The following is a 17,696-nucleotide window of genomic DNA, read 5'->3' as shown; positions in this document are numbered from 1 at the left end:
GCCCACGACCTTGCGATGGGTCTCGAAGTCTCTCCACCCATTCTCGGGCGCATAGTGGTGACTGTAGTGGATACAGAGTGCCCACTGCGAGCCGCAAGGGATGATCTGCCTCACCAAGGAGATTCGCTTATAGATGCAAAAGAAATTCTCCTCTGAGATGATCCCCACGGGTTGGACCACCACGGGGAGAGTCTGGTGGTCCTAAGCACACTGCACGTAGTCAGGGATGTTCATGTTGCAGGCCCTGACGAGAGGGAAGAGGAGACCGAGGTACATACTGTGCTGCGGGCTGCGGGCCTCACTGGGTTGCGGTGACCTGGTGTGTACCAGTCAGAAGGCAGGGGGAGCCCAAACAAAGCCGGGGGTACAGTTTGTCCTCAGCATCTGCACATGGCTACCGCAGGTCGGATCACATTACGCAGCTTTTGGTCTAGGCTTCCGACCTCTGCAGAAAGGGTCATTTCTTGTTTTCTGATTCCAAGCACCTAGCCAGGCCCTGATGCAAAGTCAGTGCTCAAAACTGCTGAATAAAGGAATGAATAAAGGAACTGCTTCCACACCCCTCAGCAGGATATAATGCAAAGAAACACAGTAGGATCAAAAGACCTGGATTTCAACTCCAATTTATTTGAACTCCTAAGCTGCAGAATACTTGATAAGAAAACTTGCTTTGGGGAGGAGGGTTCAGTTCAGTGGTAGAGCACATGCTTAGCATGTATGAGGTCCTGGGTTGAATCCTCAGTACCTCATTTTAAAAAAAATGAAACAAATAAATAAACCTATTTACCCCCCTCAAAAAATATTTTTTGAATTCCAAATTCAAGAAAAAAAAAAACACCTTGCAATTGACACAACATTGTAAACATGAGTATACTTCAATTAAAAAAAAATCCTTGCCTTACAAGAATATATCTGGATTATGGAAGTTTACAAATGTAAAATGCCTAGGGTCCCACCTGCATAAGAAGAAGGAACTGTACAAATTTACTATCCCTCATTTATGAGCTATATTTCCTTTGGGGGGTTTATAACCTCTCAGAGCTAATTTTCTCAGATTAAAAAAAAGAAGGAAACATTACCGGATTCTCCATACTGCTGAAGAATCAGATAAATCTATGATAGCATCTGACCCACAGGGTTTACTCAATAAATGCTTGTTGAATGAATGAATAATCAAGCAATGTGAATGCTGCTCCCTGCCACAGAGAATCATGATGATACTGCCAGGAAATCCCAAGCCCAAGTTTCACCATACTCTACACTAACCATGGGTGACCTGGGCAGGCCTGTGTGCTCCTCTAAACCCCAGTTTAATCATGAATAGAAATGAGGGCAATAACACAAACCTCAAAGGGTTAGTGAGTCATTACTGAATTGTATACCAACTTTGCAAGATGGAACCTTTAAAGAAATTTGGGCAAAAAGTCCGTAGGCCCTCTCCATATTATCTCTTACAACTACATGGGAATCTACATTATATCTCAAAATTAAAAAGTCTAATTTATTAAAGAGGCTATTGAGGTTAAATGAGCTCATTGTCTCAAATAAGGAACACACAGTACAAATCGGTCAATGCCCAGCCCATGAGATACACTCAGTAAACATTCCCACTGAGCCCACTGGTCCCTCCAACTTCAGAGCACGATGATGTGTCCTCATGGCCAGAGGCCCCTGCACCTGAAGCTAACAAAGCTAATGGTCCCCACTTTCAAGAGCCCCTGCCACCACCGTAGGCCTAATTTTGTACTTGTAAATTTTTTCTTTTTATTAAATAGAAAAACGTAATTGCATAGCCTTCAGGTCACCAAAACCTGACCACAGAGATCATGATGGCAGCCCTTCTTCATGAAACAATAAAATGAAAAGCCATTTCCACAAGATCTCTGTGTAAATCTACTAGGGAACCTCATCCTGGACTGAGAGGAAGAGGCCTGGGGAGGAGGGGGCCATCTGCGGCACACAGACCCATGGGCCACCTGTCCCACGATGGACTTTAGACCCAACCCTCACCCTCAAGGAACTTCAAAATAGACACAGACAGAGAGCTGTGGACAAGATTTTATTTTTTTTAAAAAAATCCCTGATTCTCCCGCAGGTTTTGTTTCTACCGAGAAACAAATATCTTATGTGTATAATGTTTCACAAAAGAGTTAAATTGTTATCACCCCAACTTGACGCATTAAGAAACTGAGGGAGAGAAGTTTATCACATTGTGCAAGATTAGAGAGAGGCAAAAAAAAAAAAAAAAGATTAGAGAGAGGCCACGTCGGACACTGTATATAAGCCCAAGCCCCTGTTCCAGTGGTCACACTAGAAAGTGGGATATACTGCCCCTTTCCTGCCCTCTCCGTGCAGTAAATGTCTGAAGAGTCTTTTCTGTGCCACCTGGAATCACAATCACTTCAATTTTCCACAAAGAGCTATGTCACTCCTTGGAGGATGTGTCAAAATGTATATGTTGAATGGGAGGAGAGATTTGTATTTTCTGTTTCTCAAAGGAAACATGGCTTAAAAGAAACTGAAAAGCACTTTTCTAGTCTAAGTCTTCATTGTGCAGAGAAGGAAACGGAGGCTCAGAAGAGATGAGGAAAGGGCCTTATTAACAAATATTGCCTCAGCGCAGCACCAAGCCAGCCTTGTGCTCTGCTGGGGGAGGATCTGGAAGGCCCAGGAGAATGAGTCTTAGAAAACGGAAAGAGAAGAAGCATACAAGGCCCCGTCTCTACACCACCATAACATGAAGTTCCACCAAATTACACAGTATGGGTGCAGCCAATATTAAGGTGGGCTAAACCGGTTATAGAAACCTGGAAGTCTCAACCATAGTGGAAATTCCAACATTTACTATGTTTTTTTTCCCAGTTCAAGCATCAGCTCAGTGGGTGCTCTGTACCAGGCACTACACGAGGCCTGGAGTTCTCCCAAATACACAACTCTTATATCACGTGTGCAAAACACAAACAGGCGCACCAGAAGGAAAATGCCCACAGATAAGTTGGAATTACTGAAACTGAAAGCAGCCTACCAGCATATATTACTAGGAAAATCGATGCTGCTATAAATAAACTCATGGACATAGAAAGCAAACTGTGGTTAGCAGGCAGGAAAAGGGGGGTTAACAGATACACATTAATAAATATAAAATAAATGACAAGGACCTACTATATAGCACAGGGAACTATATTCAATTTCTTGTAATGAGTTGTACTAAAAACAATCTAAAACATATGTAGATACATATGCATATGTTTATAACTGAATCTCTGCTGTACATCTGAAACTGACATTCTAAATTGACTACACTTCAATAAAAAATAATTTTAAAAAATAAGTAAAAATAAAAGCAACGCCATTTAGAAAAAATAAAAGAATACTCTGATCCCCTTAGCTGTAGGTGCTGGAGAATTCTGGTTACAAACACCAAGTCCACTGGATCACTCCAGCACTGGCTGTCACTATTTCTGACCATCAGAGAGTCACTTGGCTTCAGTGAGTTTATTTTCTCTTCTGTGAAAGGCTTCAGTTGCAACTAACGATGTATCTCATCATTCACAAACCCAACAATTAATGAGGACTTCCCATGGGCCAGGCTCTGGAAATATGAAAATATAGGGTCCGAGATATATTCATGGCTAGAAGAAATTTATGCCATAAAGACATTAATTCTTCTTGCTTTGATAGACAGATTCAATACAATTCTGTTTAGATTTCCTACCAGATTTTTTATGGGTAACAAGATAATTTATGGTCAGGAACAGCCAAGAAACTTCTTTAGAACCAGCACTGGGAAGGTGTGGATAGGTCATTCATTTCCACTGGTCTTTCTGAAGTGATGAAAACGTTCTGGAATATTAATGGTTGCACCACTGTGAATATGCTAAAGCTGCTGAATTGTAGCATTTATGTGGGTGGACTTCATGGTGTGTGAACAATATCACAATAAAGATGTTAAATGAAAAAATATTTCTTGACAATTATTTTTCCCTCTATACAACTAGTCTGCCCCACAATTTAAGAAGAACAAAAAAACCAAAACAAACCAAATTTTGCCAGGAGCTCTTTAGGACTGCAATGTCCCTGAGTCTACAAAGCCTCTGGTGGTGCTGTTCCTGTTAACACACCCTAGCTGGATTGGGCTAGTTAGGGACTGTAACTATTTTTTTAACATCGACGGTCACACGTTTCACCCTGGGAGAGGGAAGGATGGAGGATGTCACAGCCTCATGCCTTCAGCTGATTTTTAACTGAACCAAGCCTTGCTTTCAACACTGTAATCCCTCTCACTATAAAAACAGTGACATCATCAAGCACCGCCATCATAACACGTGAAAGGGTTCAAGGTACTTACCTGGGGCAGAAACACTGAGGGAGGAGACTGAAGCTCGCTCAGCACTGACGCTCCCTTTTCCCGACTCCACCAGGAGAAGCTGGGGTTTACAGCCGGAGGCACTCAGCCGGGGGAGCAGCGCAGACGCCACTGAGCTGGTCCCCAGGGGGCGGGAAAGGGAGAGGAGGGCAGCCCCGGGGTCGCGGGGCAGGGAAAGCGGGGGTGGGTACGCGGGCTGTAGCCCCGCTCGGAGGCCAGCCCCAGCCCCAGCCGCCCGCCCCCGTCCGGGTCCGCAGACCCCGCCCGCCCGGGACACAGCCCGCCCAGGGGCGGGGACGGGCCGGCGGCCGAGGAGAGGCAGCCCGGGAGGAGAGGACTCGCGGGTGGGAGAAGGGAAAGGGACGCCAGCCACGGACACAGGGGAGCCCGGCTGGGGCGAGAGGCGGCAGGTGCACACCTGACCCTGGACAGCTGTGGCCGGGGCGCCGGGGCAGGAGCAAATGTCCTACCGGGCGAAAGAGCTGAGCAGCCTTTGGGGCCGATCCCCGGCTCGGAGCTGGAGCTTCCAACCCTCATTCCAGCTGGCAAAGACTGCGCATGCGCAGGAGGGCCAGCGATCCTCTCCGAGTTCTGTGAGAGAAGGTGGGGAAGCAAGGGACGGAGAAGATGGGAGGAGGACGGGAGAAGGGGAAAAGTGGAGGAAGAGACATGGACAGGAGGAACAGAGAGAAGGCAGGGATCTGGAGGGTGGAGGACAGTAGCAGAGATGGAGAGAAATAGTTTTAACTCTGGGGGCATCCTGAAGGAGGCAACAGTCCTGCCTCTGCACACTTCTCTAACCCTTTAAGGCCCGCAGCTCATATTTTACCTCCCTGGTCCAGCCCTCCACCCAAGGCCTCTGCAGAACCCCTATGGGGATCACACCCGTTGCTCCCAAGTGGAGCTGGGTTTCTCTTGCTCTGGGAACCAAGCACCCGCAGGTGTTGTCGCTCAGAACTACCTTGGAAAGAGTACATATTCCCCTTTTACATGCTGGGACACAGGCAGGCAAGATGTCTGCCTTACCTCCACTGTCCCAGGTGTTGTGTTGGCGGGGAGCGGGAGGTACAAGGTCAGATCCCAAAAGGAGCATACTGCCTGAGTTTTGGTGCTTAGTCCCCATCCTTCCTGGGTAAACCACTCCCCACCCTCGGGGAACCATCAAGGGCACACAGTATGTCCCTGGGTGTGGGATAGCTGCCCTCAATTCCAGTGCCCAGCTTGCTAGGAAGATAGGAGTGTTACTGAGTCCAAATTCATTCTCCTTAGTGCAGGACAGGCCAGTAAGTTGGGAGACCAGGTGTTGGGGCATGGAGTAGCAACTTTCTGTAGACCTAGATGGCAAACTAATGTCCTGGAAAACCATCTCCCCAAGTCAGAATTCAGGCTCCTTTCCTACTTGCTTGGTTGTTGCAATCTTCTTGGTGTAGGAATTCTTTGTTGTTAGAATCCTTTGTTCTTGCAGCTATCTGCCTGGGTCAGATCCCTGTAAACCTCAAACAAAACAAACGTTATTTTCTATTATGTAACTTGTTATCTTTATATGAATGGAAAAGTGTTAAATATCCTTAAAGGTCAGAGCATTCAAAATAGGCTCTCCTGTATATTTTAGGCTCTAGGCAACATTGTTTTACAAGCAAAATGAAGCCTAGGAGACAGAGCACAGGGTTACAGTCAAAGGAAAAGATCTAATATGGAGTCAGATTTGTTCTTTTCTATTACCAGGGCAGAAGACACGAGGTTTTAAATCCCTTTAAGTTAAAAATAAGTAATACTTTAAAGGAATTTACATACATAGGTCGGAATGTGCATAGCATATCTGCAAAACACACAAAGGATTGTAAACAGTGGCATCTCCAGGGAGGGCTGAAAGAAGAGAGGATGAGGGAAAACTTCTTTCACTTGTGTATTTTTGTGCTCTGTTTGAAATTTTTTAACCACATGCATGTATTTCTTTTTCAGTTAAAAAAAATGTGCAATGGAGCAAAGGAGTAGCAAGCTCAGCAAATACAGCAGCCATGGAATCACTGAGCCATCAATTTTGATTTTAGCCAGGAAGCATTTATTGACTCTCTCCTATGTGCCCAGTGCTGTTTTAAGACTTCTTTTATTTTTTTTTTTTATAAAATAATAAAGTGCTATTCCTCACCCCTGCCCATGGCTGGTGGAAAACCTACTGAGTTTTTATTGAGTTGTTTTCCAAGAAGTAGAGATCAGTTATAAACAGAACACATCTTCAGGGCAAAACAGGCGGAGTGGTTTTCCAGCAGGCTAGATAGCTATGAAGGGTTTTCAACAGAGGCACACAGAGGCTGAGAGAGAAAGCCTCCAGGACCCTACGAAAAGCTGCCCAAACTGCCTTCTCCATGGCACTACTGAAATAGGAAAGAAAAAATCTGACTCCATACTAGATCTGTTCCTTTGACTTTAACCCTGTGCCCTGTTTCCTAGGCTTAGTCTTGTTGGTTCTGCACCTTTTGTAAAACAATGTTGCCTAGAGCCTGAAATATACAGGAGAACCTGTTCTCAAGGCTCTGACTTTGAAGGATATTAACACTTTTCTATTCACATAAAGATAACAAGTTACAGAATAGAAAATAACATTTGTTTGTTGGAGGTTTACACGGATGTGACCCAGGTGAAGAGCTGCAAGAACAAAGGATTCTAACAACAAAGAATTCATACACCAAGTTTGCAACAACCAAGCATTCCCACTTCCCATTTTTAATAAAAGAAGAGCCTGAAATCTGACTTGGGGTGATGGTTCCTCAGGACATTATTCTACCATTTCTCAGCTGGCTTTCCAAATTAAAGTCGCTATTTCTTGCCCCAAAACCTGGTCTCCTGACTTATTGGCCTGTAATGCACGAGCAGAACAAGCCTGGACTCGGAAACACAGACATTGAAAGTACCCATTTGGTATATTAAATGACCTGCTTCTACTCATCTTCCTGACGTTTTATTCTCTTGAACACTCCTGCTATGTTTATGAAAAACCTGTCATGTGGACACATTTCCACCTCTAGCCACTACCCTTCCAGGTAAGAACTGATGCCAAGAAGGCAATGGAAGTTGCTAGAAGGTATTACCTGGACAAAATAGAGCAGAAGTGGGTTCTGGCTGATGTTCAGGAGCAGGCTGGAACACCTGACAAGATGTTATAAGTACGGATAGACAGCTGGGCACCAAAGGAGAAGCTTCTAAACTTCCATGAGGGACTTGTTGGATAGGAAGGAAAAGTCCCAGACTATAGCTAGGATCCCACCACGAGCTTCCTGGGTGAGTCTGGGCAAGTAATTTAAAATCTCTAGGCCCGTGCTGTCCAACATGGGAGCCACCAGCAACATGCAGGATTATGAAGTTATTCTGTAGCCAGACAGAATTATAAAAAGACATTTTATTGCAAAGGCCCAGCAGGTATAATACTTAAAAACGTTATTGGTTATCTTGACCTAACGAGTTATTTTTGTATGTGTAGGTTTCTGTGGTTTGTAAGGCCTGTGACTAATGATTCCGTTACAGTGATGTATTTTGAAATTATAAGTTACTAGACACAGTATCCTTATATCACAGTTGAAAAAAACTGATCCACATAAGCAAGGTGATCTGACTTATTAGTTATGAGCAGGGGCTCTTGGGCCAGCCTGCCTGAGTATAAATTCTCACTCTGCCTCCAGGGGGTTCTGTGTGAATCTTGGACAAATTATTGTTGTTTTTGTTGTCGTTGTTATTATTTGTGCCTCTTTTTCCTTACCTTTTAAGTAGCGAGGAATATGTGGACTCTATCTCCTACTGTGTTGGCAGGATTAAATGAGTAAACGTCTGTGCTGCCCACTTCCCTGGGTTTCAGCATTCTCCAGGCAATCAGTGCCAAACTCAGAGGCATTCTCCACTGTCTTCGTCAGTCTGGGATGCTGTAACAAATTACCGCGTGTCGGGTGGCTTAAACAAACAGCATATTCCTTATGGTTTGGAGGCTGAGACTTTCAAGGTCAATGTATCCTTGAGAGGATTGCCAGCTCGAAGATGGCTGTCTTCCCAATATCTTTATATCCCAGAGAGCAGAGAGAAGCAAGCACTCTGGGGGCTTGTATAAGAACACTAATCCCATTCATGAGGGCTCTACTCTCATGACCTCATTTTATCCTACAAATCACCTCCCAAAGGCCCCGCCTCGCAATACCATCACCCTGGGAGATGGGGTTTCGACATACGGATTTTGAGGGGATGCAAACATTCAGTCCACACATCGGCTAAGTCTCCCCAACATGCAGTCATCAAACCTGTAGCTAATTTCAAAGTAATATTTATATCTCTCTGCCCATTTCCATTCCTACATCCACTATCACTGAAGCCCTGTTACATTTTATTCCTTATTTTTCTTGTGGAGATTTAATTGATTCCTCTAACTCCAATGCTCCCCTCGCTCCAGTCTGCTTAACAGCCCTGCCAGGTAAGTCTTCCTTAAAACACCTTCCCATTTCACCTGGTTGTTTTTTAGGTGTAAATGTCAGAATCCTCTCCACACCCCATCCTATACCTTTAATCCGTTACACTACGGCTCACTATGTTATTTTCCTTTTACCAATGTAAGAAATTTCCATAAGCTTAAGAGCTTAAACCAGCACAGATTTATCAGCTTATGGCTGTGGAGGTCAGAGATCCAACACAGTTCTCACTGTGCTAAATTCAAGGTAGCAGCAGGTTTCCTTCCTTCTAGAGGGTCTAGAAGAGAATGTTTCCTTGTTGTTTTTTTTTTTTTTTTTTTCAGTTTCCAGAGGTCACCCACCTTCCTTAGCTTGTGCCCAACGACTTCCTCCATTTTCATGGTCAGCAGCCTTTCTGAACATTGCTCTATGGCTAAACCTCCCTCTGATTTTAAACTCAGCTGGGAAATGTCCTCCATTTTAAGGACCCCTGTGAATACATTCGGCCCAAATGGACAATCCAGGCTACTCACCCTATTGTCTCATTTCAGGATCCCCTTGTCCCATCCAATTCAGGCATTATGGATGTGGCTGCGACACTCACCTGTGTAACATTTCCTCTCATGAGCATTTTATGGTTCAAGGCACTTATGAATGACTTTTTGTTTTTCTTCCTTAGCCTTTCTGCATTCAGTATGTCTGGTGGATTATATGAATCCTTTTTATTTGTTCCCCTGCACTAATCTTTAATAATGTATCATGGGTTTAAAACGCTAACTGATAGACAATTTAGAAGACAGAAATCTTCTAAGATTTTTGTCCTAAAATATCTGTCATGCATTTTGCCATGTACAGTAACATGTCACAGGTGGCTACCCTGTGGCCGGGGAGGGACATGATTCTGCCATCACACTCCCCTCATTTTCAATGTGCTGATGTGCTGATCACCTATCCAAGGCTCTATGCTCCCCGCTTCACTCACTTCCTCCTCCTTTCCATTGACTACCCTGTTCCCATCACTTCCTTCATTCAGCACATCAGGATTTCATGACCACATTCTTCTCTAAATGGAAAGGGTATCTTGAATCTAATGTCTGACAACTCTTCTTACTGTATATGCACACACTGACCTTCACATAACCCCGTCCGGCTCTTTATTTTCCTAGAATCTCCCAGAGGAATCAGTTCCATGATGATGGTGATGATGATGATGATACTGACAATGATGACAGGGACCTCTCAAGGATTCTGATAAAGAGGGAATCAATAAAGGGAGGGAATCATTGCAAAATTGCCCCAGAGACAGGCTTAAATGTAAATAACTGCTATAGTGTTTAATGAAATTGACTAATATATAACTATTTTTAAAACTTTATATCACTGAATTTAAAATTTTAACGGGAATTCTCATTCACCAGTAACCAAGATTCAACTCTAGGACCAAAGTCTAAGGATTTTGATCTTCTAACAAATTGTCCACTAGCCTTTTAAACACGTGATCCTTTTAAAAACTTAGTGCTGGGCTGAAAATAAGCAGGATTCATATAATCTCACCAGACACAGTGAATGTGGAAAGACTAAGGAAGAAAAACAAAAAGCCATTCATAACGTCTTGAACTTCACGTTGCTCACAGGAGAAAATGTTAGCCAAGGTGAGTGTCACATCAACATGACGCCTGAGTGGGATGGGGAAGCTGATCTTCCTCATCAGACATTTATGCTGATTTGTTAGATGACAACACAGTTTCCTCATTGGATTTGCTTCTAACAAGTATGGAAGAATTTACGTTCTACCAAAAGCAGTCTAAACATTTTCCCCTGCTGTCAGGTCTCTGGACTGAATGTCCCCACAAGAAGGACATGAATATGCTTCATAGGGAATTCTTCCTGAGAAGCAACAGGATTTTCGAGGGCAGAACTTCAGGCCCCCCATGGAGGGCTGGAGGAGGGCTAGAGGGGGCACTGGAAAAACAGCAGGAGTGAGTTCAGATACTACCGCTCAGGTCGCCAAAGACAGCATTGCTATCTCTGAGGATATGACATTCTCCCAAAAGTTCCATGAGTGAAGGTACCTGTGAACACTAAGCAGGTTGTTAAGAAACAGCAGCACATAATTTGCGTCACAACTCAATTACAGTATGTTTTGATATTTGGAAAATAATTAGCCCATTGTCCTTTGAAACTGCAGCAGTAGCAATAGAAATAAAAAAGGCTGAGCCGTCTTGGAGACAACAATCAATAAACAATTCTAAATCTGCAGGATTCCTTGACGATATGCAAGCAATGAGCTAGATGTGTCTTGCAGATAGCTCTTACTGCAGGGCGCTGTCCTGCAAAGCATAGAACTAGTTTTCTCAGCAGACAGAGGGAACCAAGTCAAGATTCCAAATCTTCAGAGATTTACTATATGGCAGGAAAGATCACAAGTACATCCAGCCAAATATGAATAAATGTAATCAAATATTATCAAATGTGATTGGAGCACAGATGAAACAGAAATTCCTTTCACCTGGGATCTAGAGAGACTTCTTCAAAAAATGTGGCTTTGGAGATGGCCAAAGACATGGGTGGAATTTTGGCAGAACAGGATGTAAGGAATTTTAAAACTGATTCTAAATTTCATATAAAAATTCAAAGGATCCCAAATATCCAAAACAATTTTGAACAAGAAAAACAAAGTTGAAAGACTTGCACTATCTGATTTTCAGCTTTTTTTTTTTTTTAAACTACAGTAATCAGAAAGTATGGTGTTGGTGTAAAACAGGAAAATAGAATAATGGAGCAGAATAGAATGTTCAGAACTAAACCAACACTTATATAGACAATTGATTCTCAAAAAGGATGCAGTGGAGAAAGGATCTTTTCTACAAGTGGTGCTGGAAGAATTAGAGAGTGATATGCAAAAAAAAAAAAATGAACTTTGATCCACACCTCACAAAATATACAAAAATTAACTCACAATGGATCATAGATCTTAATAGGAAATCTAAAACTACAAAACAGCTAGGAGAAAAAGCATAGGCTTAATCTTTATAACCTTGGGTTTGGCAAATATTTCTTTGCTATGACACCAAAAGTATAATCTATTTTAAAAAGAAACTGATAGAGTGAACTTTATCAAAATGAAGACTCTTAAAATTTGTTCTAAACACTGCTAAGCAAATGAAAAGACAAGCCATAGACAGAAGCTATTTGCAGATCATATATCTGATAAAGGTCTCTCTTTGTATCTGATCCAGAATAAAGAGGTCTCAAAACTCAATAATAATGCAAACACCTGAATGAATGAATGAGACCAGAAAACACACTTCAGTAAAGATATCCAGATGGATAATAAGCATATGAAAAGATGCTGATTAAAGATGCCATTAGTCATTAGAGAAATGCTTTCAAAAACCACAGTGAGATACTAGTACACATACATACAAGAATGAATACGATTAGAAAGACCGACCTTACAAAGTGCTGGTAAGGAAGTAGAGCAAGCAGAGCTGATACACACCACAAGGAATTTACAATAGTACAACCATTTTGAAACAGTCTTTTACAGTTTCTTTAAAAAAGGTAAATACCTATCTACCATATAACCCAGATATTCCTCATCTGGTGCTTTAGAAAAGAAAAGCATATGTCCTTATAAAGACTTGTAACCAAATATTCACTGCAATTTTATTTATAATAGCTCAAGTTGTAAATAACCCATGCATCCATCAAGAAGTAAATGGAGAAACAAATGATGGTCTATCCAAACACTGCTCACAACAAACTATTCAGTAAAAACTCAGCACAAAACAATACTCTGCTATAAGACAAAAAAGCTATTAATACAGCAACACAGATGACTCTCAAAATAATTACACTGAATGAAAGGAGTCAGACAACATAGAGTAGATACTGCATGAATCCATTCATACAACGATGTTGAAAATGCAGACCAATATGTTGTGATGGAAAGCAGATCAATGGTTTCCAGGGGAAGAGATTGGGAGGGAGGGAGGGACAACAAATGGCAGGAGAGAAGCTTTGTGGGTGATGGGTATGTTCACTCTCTTGAATGTGGTCATGGTTTCTTGGGGATATACTTATGTCAAAACTTATTAGCTGTACACTTTATACGTGTGAAAATTACTTTGCCAAGTATACCTCAAAGCTGTTTTAAGAAAAAAGGCACTTCAGTCCTGATCCACTTCAGCGCCTGATTGGAGTGACATGATCAGTCCCTCACCCTGTTTGCCTAACAGGAAGGTAGAAAACCTCTCACGGAAAATAACATATGGATTTTTCATTTGCAATGTCTGCCTTGTAATAAAGAATTTCAAGACATGCAACATGTCAAGACTATATAACGGATAATATGAGAATAAGAAACATTAGACAAAGGATGCAAACCCCCAGGTGATGTAGGCATCAGAGTTACCAATAAAGGCTATGAAATACTTTTAATATATTCAAGAAAATAAGGAAATTATGGGAGAATAGATAACAGGGTAAAGACCTTCACCAGAGAAATATACTGGAATGTATTTTTAAGAGAAATCAAACAGATACTCTAGAACTGAAGCTTTCAGCTCTGGAAACAGGTAAACAGAGCTAATTAGGATCCCTTTTAAGTAAAACTTTCAGTAATACCGGGTAAAATACAGCAACAAATGTAACACAGAGCTAACTATGGAAAGAGAAGTTCCCAGGTGACAATACAAAGAGGACACTTAAAGCCCAGAGTGGTAATCTTGTGAGCTGATGCCACCACACCCTGGAGGGAAGGGGTTTTAATCTGCACATAGAGATACAATGTCCATTTAGGAAAAACGGTCCATACCAGATGTAGAAGACTCTTCCTTTATATCTATATAGGCAGATACAGAGACGTAAAGTGGCAGCAGAGGTCACAGTGACACAGGGCCCTGGGCCAAGGAGTGTGAACACCTCTGCAAGCTGGGAAAGGTAGGAGGACGAATCCCTCCCTAGAGCCTCGGTGTGGAACATAGCCTTGGCCACACGTTGGTTTTAGCCCACTGACAATGACTTTGCACTTCTGCACAATAGAACAGTGAGACGATGAATGTGTATTGCTTTAAGCCACTGAGTCTGTGGTCCTTTGTTACAACAGCAAAAGGAAAGAAACTCAGGAACCAACATGAACATGAACCCCAAGCTGCCTGCTGTGCTGGCAGGAAGTTCTTTGTCTCTGATCCTGAGGGAGACTCCTGTCTTCTGGCAGCATCCACAAACTACCTCATGCTAACTTGACAGCTTGCAGATGGTTAAATCTTAACCCTGCACAGTTCTTGATATTTAGTTAATAAAAATGATGGTGTCATCATGGGTATTTTTCCATCTTTTAAATACCCTTCAGTCTTCTAATAAAGCTACCTCTAATTGAGAGACAGTGTAAATAGTTTTCAATCTTCATAATAAATAACTGTGGTTTTATTTGGTTATTTAAATTATGAATAATAATATTCACATTAGTAAAAGTTATTAAAATCAACATTGTTTAATGAAAATATCATTTCTTTTTGCATGAACATGTATTAACTACAATAAATGTTCCATGCTTTGTTCTACGATTTACTGTTAGAGCCTTAAAGAATAATATTTTCCTCAAAAGATATTATGGCAAAGGGATTTCTTTTGGTGGAACAGTTCCTACATCAAATCTGGTGCATGGCTCAGGCCACTGGGAACCTAGAGTTGATAGAAATTAGGAGGCATTATAAACACAAAATGATTTTTAAAGAATTAAACAACTGGATGTGTGAAACAAAGAATCCGAGAATATTCTAGTGAAATAAATGTATTTTTCAGCTTAAGCAAGACACTGGGTGAATAAATCTAAAATGAAAAAAACACCCAGAGATCAGCAGTGAGTCATGCATGCAGTGTGACTGATCAAAACCAAGTTGTTTCCAAACCAGTGTGCAGGCTTGATGCCTTCATGAATCAAGTCTGTGTGGCACCAGGCCATCTCGAATACATGTTGATGAGGTATTTATAAGCCCTTCACCATCCCAGCACAAAGCCCACACATGAGCCACAAGACCATCACCTACACATCTGCAAAAGACACAGCATGGTGAATAGCACTTTTCTTGTTCAGTAGCCGGTGGCAGGGCACTGTGAGCAGACAGAGATACAGGGACACAGAGACACAGAGGCACTTCCCCTCACTCAGCTGATAACCTTCCGTGCATTCCTGGGGACAGGATTGTCATAAAATGCACCATGGATTGATCCTCCTCCTAGGAAAGGAACGGTAGGTCTGTCCTCAGGTTGGAGCAAGGGTGGCCGGAGGATCTCAGAAGAGCTGTTTCAGCACAACAAATAGAATTTTCGGCCACCGTGACCACGAGAGACAGGTCTCCTGCCATCCCGGTAGGCACTTGGGCTCCTGACAAAAGCTGGGCTCAGTAAAGGCTTGAGTAGAAGGCACAGACCTGAGGGATGCCCCAGCAAGAGACAGGAGGTAGGGCCTGGTTTATACTGCTCTGGGTGTATCCCAGCCTCATCCGAATACGAAATCAGAAATTTGCAAAACAGCAGAGCTGGGATGGATCATCTACTCCAGACTCCTCTCATTACAGTTTAAAGGGTGGCAGCCCTGGGAGGCAAAACAACGTGCTAAAGGCAGAACGTGGAAGAGGCAGCGCGAGATAAAATGCACCGTGCCAACCCCTGTTCAAGGATGCTGACACTGAGTGTGGGGCCAAGGTTTCCAACGAGGAGAATGAGACAGTGTAAATACTTTGTTCCCCCCAAAACCCCAAATATTTTTTAATGGCACAAAACTCACCTTAACTAGCTCTCTTCTGAGGGCGCTCTCTTCTGCTTCTTCGTCTTTCTGTCTGTCTCCATTTCTCTCTCTCAGAGAAAAACACATACAATTTTGTGAAACGGGACTTCCTGCCATACAAAGACAAAATTCATATCTTCAAAAAGACACCTGACAAAGCACGTTTCTCAACTCAAGTCTTTGTGTGGGGTCTGGGCAACTGGCTTATTTTCTAGAACATTCGGTGGTTCGAAAATCAGATCATCTTCCCCAAAGGAAGAGTTCTGGTCCGTGTTGATGAAGTTGGGGATGTCACATTTCATGGGCAAGTTCGGCTCCTCCTCTGGCCGTCCGCTGCATCTGATGGCTTCCTGGAGCCGAACATCACTGTCAAGGGCTATGGTGGGGATACTAGCTTTGGCCTTGTCGAAGTGGCCCACTTCATTGACGTAGCAGTGAAAGATGGACCTAGATTCGTCATTGACCTGCCAGAGAACATCTGGGGCACCAGCGGTCTCCCAAAGTCTGACACAAATCTGTTCAGTCTGAATCTGTTCTCGGGAGACTCTGCATTGCTATAAAGAAAACCAAAATAAAATATCGCTCACACTCTAGCTCGGTGACCTGAAGAATCATAGTTTTTGCCATCTACTGAGAGCAAACCCCTGCAGAGAGCATGTTGACAAGCACTGGAAGTGAAAGACATCACTTCTGAACACATACAATTACACCCAAGGCAAAAGTCTCAAGTGAGGACCCTTGGACAATCCTGAAAAGACATCGCTCCCTGAGAATCCTCAATATTGGTGTCTCGCACACCAGTGTTTCTCAGTGGGACAATCAGATCATCTTCATCAGATTTAGTTAAAGTGCTTCTTAAAATGCAGAATTCTGGTGTGCACACCCTCAGAGTCTCAGAGGTAAGGACGGGTAGTCTGTATTTTCATAGCCACCAAGATCACTAAACATGCTCAGGTTTAGCACAGCGGTCTACATCGGGTCACCTGAGCATCGACAATGCTGTCTCATGTGGTGGGGTGGCCATGTGTGTCAGGGTGCTGTCCTACCCACGTGACTCCCCTGATTCTCAAAACTCACAGTGCAGCCCCATTGGGCAAGAAATACCACCATTTCACAATGCATACTCAAGGAGCCTGACTGACAGATACAATCAGTGATAGGAGAGGGGACAAAACTCAGCTTCCTGATACCTTCTTTCACTTACTGTGGGACAAATGATCAATTCAATGGTAATAAATTAGTGAATGAGTGAATAAGATGACTCGTTAGTCCCACGAATGCCTGGAAGAGCGAGCCTGGGCACACTGAGAACCGTAACAGCCCATCTACTTAATTGCCATCCTCCCCAGATCTATGTAAAGGTTACTACCACGCAGGCAGTGTCTCCTGAAGGGCAAGAATCATGTCTGAACACACTCTCAAATCCAGAACAGAACCTGACAACAATTAGGCTCTGGAGTCTGTGTTTAGCGAGTGTGGAATCTCAGTGATTTCAGCTCTTAGACCTTGCCTTCCCATCCCACCCCTCATGATATGGCCCCTAAGACTAGTTCTTTCAGGGCTGGGGCCACGGAAACCATTTACAGGACTGGAAGAATCTGATCATATAAACCATCCCCCAGATTATCATCAAATGTCACCTGCATTTCAGGGATCAGTAATTCCAGAAGCTTTGCAGTTCAGGCAGGTGAGGGATTTTTATATCAGCTCTGTCTTCTACTGTGACTGCCTGGGTGACATCCGACAAGGAATTCTCAAAAGCCTGAGCTTTTCCTTTCAGGAATAATCTAATTAACAAATCTCGCTGACCACTCAACCAATGTGATGTGAAGATCAATGATTTACACAGGATTACAACATTCACTAGGTCGTGGATTTAGAATCAGAGAAAAATCATTTGAGAAAGATTGACAGAATTTAGCTTTAATGCAAATTTAAGTATTCTTACCTTTCAGTAAATCATCTTCCCCTACTTATCACTTCACCCAAGTTTAAAAGATATTTGAGAACAGGGATGAGTGTGCCAGCAATCTGTGACCCAATAACCTAAAATGTCACCTAGGAAAAAGAGAGGAGTAACACATTTTTAAAAAGCATGGTGAGGATGGCG

The 17,696-nt window shown here is 42.8% G+C and overlaps 1 long non-coding RNA gene across 4 annotated transcripts in view; it reads right to left on the bottom strand.

Moving 5' to 3' along the window:
- The window catches only part of LOC135320949 (uncharacterized), a 101,962-nt gene that overhangs the window by 82,798 nt on the left and 1,468 nt on the right, over positions 1-17,696 (bottom strand). For 2 of the 4 annotated variants that reach the window (XR_010380310.1, XR_010380311.1), the window contains 3 exons: positions 17,535-17,644; positions 15,587-16,140; positions 14,493-15,100 (listed from right to left, as the gene is read on the bottom strand). This is a non-coding gene — a long non-coding RNA (uncharacterized LOC135320949). Of the gene's footprint in view, positions 1-4,348; positions 5,068-8,120; positions 8,281-14,492; positions 15,101-15,586; positions 16,141-17,534; positions 17,645-17,696 lie in introns of those variants that run through there. The other 2 variants (XR_010380313.1, XR_010380312.1) reach the window with 2 other exon arrangements.

The sequence above is a fragment of the Camelus dromedarius genome, unplaced genomic scaffold (genome assembly GCF_036321535.1).
Source record: "Camelus dromedarius isolate mCamDro1 unplaced genomic scaffold, mCamDro1.pat HAP1_SCAFFOLD_186, whole genome shotgun sequence".
Taxonomy (NCBI): Eukaryota; Metazoa; Chordata; class Mammalia; order Artiodactyla; family Camelidae; genus Camelus; species Camelus dromedarius.
Note: the sequence above shows the minus strand (reverse complement) of the source record. Positions and strands in the feature narration are given on the sequence as shown.